Here is a 4,382-nt window from a genome sequence, read left to right as displayed (position 1 = left end):
TGTGTGTGTGTGTGTGCTGGTATGTGAAGGTTTTGAAATTTGAATTTCCAATACACACTCAAGTGATATTGCACACCTAATTGCAAAAACTGCATTTAGAATCAATAAATCAGACTAAGTAGTATAATATCCCCATTTTCTTCCTAATCTTTACGTAACACTGGAAGCTCCAACAGATTTGGGACTTTTAGAGAAGGTCAGCAAGCTGTCAGCTGAAAAGGGTGAATGTAATATTAACTGCTCCTCCCGTGCTGATTTTGAGTTTGGAATCACCAGTTTGGACAGAGAGTGGGTCTGGGAAAAGTCCTGGGGGGACGCTTTTAAAGCTGACATGTTTCATTTCTTAAATTCAAAACAGCCTTCAGCTGACCATAGCTCGGTTTTTCTGGTGTGAAATAGCTCCTTCATGGCCAGAATTTCTGATCTTAATTCTCTTTTCGAAAAAACAACATCCAGTTTCCTCTTTCCTCATGCAGTTTCAATTAACCAATTTGGAGATTATTGCTAACATTCAGGCTGAGCTTTCCTGGTTTGTGTCTGTCTGAACTAATAGGATTTGTTGTTGTATTGCCTGATGCTGTTTGTGTCTCAAGGATGCTTTTCAACATGACACACACACTTACAGTAAATGGTATTAATCAACAACAGTTGTTTTCTTGGTTGTGGTCATCTTTAGAGATAGTTGATTGATCGTTGGTATGAACTGGTGATCCACAAGAGCCCTTTGTGGGTTGTTGCTTTTGTGCTCTTTCTCTGCTGCACATTATGTACAAAAAAACATCTGTCAATCAAACAATGCAGACTATTGTTTGATTGACAGGTGAGTTCTGTGACTTAAGTTAGGGATTTCTGTAAGTGGCGCTCTTTTCTGCGTATGCTCACCCGTTGAAGCAGTCGATGTTCGTGTTAACTAGTTCTCTTTCTGTTTATTTGAAACACCTGGCAATGTAAAACGCATCATATCCCGTGTGGCTGAGGATATTTCAGAGGAAAAAGCTGTCAGACACTGAGTGTTTAGAGTCTTTGTTTTTAGATTACATTTATTTATATGAACATGTGGCAGATTATTACACAGGGAGTTGGTGTTTCACGGAAGAGCGGGCTCTGCATCAACACAGATGTGGTTATTCCAACAGAATACATACTTTGCGTCTTTTTCTCTTACTGGATCTATCTATGCATATACAGCATATATACAGACAGATGCATGAATCTATGCATATGTTTGTCTTTCACACACATACACCAGCACGCCCACCACTGCAGCATGGTTGGGGTGATGAAACACCACATCCCTTCCCGTTCCAACAGTCTTGTTGGACGAAGAGCTCTGTGAGAAGGAGGAAGTGGAGCTGTCAGAGGAGGGACTGTGAAGCCGGATGTTGACGTTTTATTTGCTCAGGCGGGATAGCTGAGGTCGCAGGGGTTAAGTTGTTACATCTGCTCACGACCACAGTCTTAAACAAACTGTTTAAGTGAGACAAAGAAATCTCGGTGAGATTAGCGAAATAATCTGACTTTGAGGGCCAGTAGAATCTGTTTTTTTTTGTGCTGTGATGCAGAAATTTCCAGGATTAACGTGGAAATTGGAGATGTGGATTTTGTACCCATAGCAGTATTTCCGTTTATTGTACATACATAGTATTTTACAATGTGATGTTTACTCTGCAAATATCCAGACACTGCCTGTGTGTGTACACAGCATACTTGATATAGTATCTTAGTTCGTGTTCTAATTGATCTTGACTTTGTATTAGTTCTCCCTATTTACAAGTTAAAGGTCCAGTATATAGAATTAAGTGTCATCTTGCGGTGTAGATCGCAACTCCTTGCCCTTCCAAGGTGAAACTACGGTAAAACACACAAAAAACCTGAACACCCCTATCTTGAGCCAGTGTTTGGTTTGTCCCTTCCGGGCTACTGTAGAAAAATGGCGGTTAAACATGGTGGATTCTATTGGAAACTTGTTTTGATAGATTTAATTTATCTATTACCCCCAAAAATTGACTTGATGTTAGGCATCTTGATTTGTAGGCCAGGGACACTTTGTTATGCTGCGGCCCTTTTGGTCTAGACTTAGACTTTAGACTTGTTGATTTACAGATAATGGAGCTACTTTTATTTGAGTGCAGATTGCGTTGCTGATCACAGAAAAATATGTTGCACTTACGTTTGCATACTTTCCAATGATTTTCCAATTGTTCTGGCACTTGGGGCCTTGGACACTACCCATTTTTATGTGTGTTCCTGTGTATGTCGTTCTAAGGCCTTGACCTGTCATATGTCATTATGCCAAAAACAATCTTCAAAAATAAACGGTAAACACTTTTTGGTCAATGGTATCTTACAACTTGAAAAACCTGTAGGTGTCCTTGACTTATGTTTAGCTTTTTCTCTCTCTCACCAGGCTTTTTGAGCTGAAATGAGCTGAAAACCCAGTCAAACCTCACTGCATAAGAGCTGGGTGGTTGATCTCCTCAGTGGGAATAAACAGTAATACGTAAACACATTATCAACATTAAAAGGAATCATTCAGTTTCATGTGGTTTAAAAGGTGAGAATTGAGTTCTTCCAAAGCTCTAAGATGGTTGTTACTGATCTGACCACCATTCTGAATTTCTGTGTGGAGGTTTTCTACCTTGGTATATGGTGTTTGTCATTTGTTTACTATCTATATATGAAAACTCACTAGATCGGTTTACTGGATTCAGCTTAAATTATTTTCATCATGTAAGGCTGTTGTACAAAACTTTGATAAAATTTTAGATTTTAAATTGGTAATGTAGTGAAGCACATCACTTATGCTTCATAACTTCTTTTTGTGGATAGTTTTGAGTCCATCCAGACTGCAAATTACAAGTAATGAAAAACTACCAGCGGTCACCATGGGCAATATCAATCAATAAATTGGTAAATGTGACATTATACTTGCTGTTATAGTGGCTGCTCCCAGTGGCATCGCACTATTCAGAGTGTTACAGTTAGTTCAGTGTGGTCAGATGTTATTTAAGTTAAATGGAATATCTCTCTCTCATGTGGTGGCATTTAATGCAAGGTGGAGAGGGGTTGGAAACCATAGGTAGTACATAGTAATAGTATTACATATATTCAGACTAAGAGGCAGAACTTAAAGATGCAGAATATAAGGGAATGGAGAACTGATTAGGACAGGATAAGGCTCTTATAGCACTTTAAAACACACACATTCAATGTCATTCAACAATTACACTACGGCCACAAATACACGTGGCGTGCACAGCACGGTGCTACACACAGACCACAATCAGCACAGTGGGTACGAGATGAACAAACACAGACATCCACAAATAAAGTACCAATGATGTTATAAAAGCACAGTTTTCTTTGATCGTTTAATTAAGATACGCTGTTATGTTGAAGACAGATGCTGCTGGTGTGTTGTTTGTTGTGTGGATCAAACGTGTCAGAAAAGAAGCTTGATAGTGCTATGTTCGTGTTTATGTGTGTAGATTTGTTGAAATTTACGCAATGTATACCCACTCTGTATACTCTCTATAGATCCCTGATGTGCTGCTATGTCTGCTGATGGCGTGCCAGTATGAATGCAAGACACTGATAAGCATCTGGGCTTGCCTTTGCCAAAATTAGTGTCTGAAAAACACTGGGGCTGGCATTAAGATTCAATTCTCTTAATGAGATGGCGTGTGTTGGCTAATGCACATTTGCTGAAATTGGTTCCAGCCCACAGTCTTGCATTATGTTTCTATACTCAGAGGACCGTAATTCCTCTGGTCTCGCCAAACGGAACGTAGTGGTGAATTACTTGTGGCACGCCGGGTGTGTTAGTGTTGGTGTTTTGTGTGTGCTATGAAAGTAATGTTTTCCAACCGAATTCTAATCTGTTGTCAACATTCGTTGGATTTGCATGTTGAAGCATATATAGCTCACTTGGTTGTCCATTAATTATGTGTGTATTTGTGTGCCGTTTTTGGATGTTGCGTGAACCAGTGGTGGTAAGAGTGTGATATCAACACCACTCTGTATGGTCAGCAAATGAGTTACCATGATGTAATACACAGATGTCTGCTTGTTTGGTGTCTTAAATAAGTTACAGGAAGAAATGTGACGTAATGTAATGAGGAGAGTTGTGATTCAGTCGGCATCGAAGCCCAGGGCCCGTTATCTGGCCTGACTTTGAATTTGCTTACTCTTTGTCGGACCTGGTTTGACATTTAGGACATCCGAATTCGCACAGTCTTGGTGATTTTCCAAAGAATGGGATACAACAAATTTGATTCTCTAAATGATACAAACCTCAAAGTCCAGTTTATCCTTTAAACCGACACAGATTAATTGTGCATGAAGTCTGTGATGCTATTATACTGGGTCAGCTGGCCCTGCAT

At 39.7% G+C, this 4,382-nt stretch overlaps 1 protein-coding gene across 1 annotated transcript in view; it reads left to right on the top strand.

Annotated features, from left to right (window-relative positions):
* kcnq5a (potassium voltage-gated channel, KQT-like subfamily, member 5a) overlaps window positions 1–4,382 on the top strand; it is a 97,425-nt gene that overhangs the window by 1,367 nt on the left and 91,676 nt on the right. The window lies entirely within an intron of this gene.

The sequence above is a fragment of the Morone saxatilis genome, unplaced genomic scaffold (assembly GCF_004916995.1).
Source record: "Morone saxatilis isolate NCDOM2014 unplaced genomic scaffold, NCSU_SB_2.0 Contig19, whole genome shotgun sequence".
Classification (NCBI taxonomy): Eukaryota; Metazoa; Chordata; class Actinopteri; family Moronidae; genus Morone; species Morone saxatilis.
Note: the sequence above shows the minus strand (reverse complement) of the source record. Positions and strands in the feature narration are given on the sequence as shown.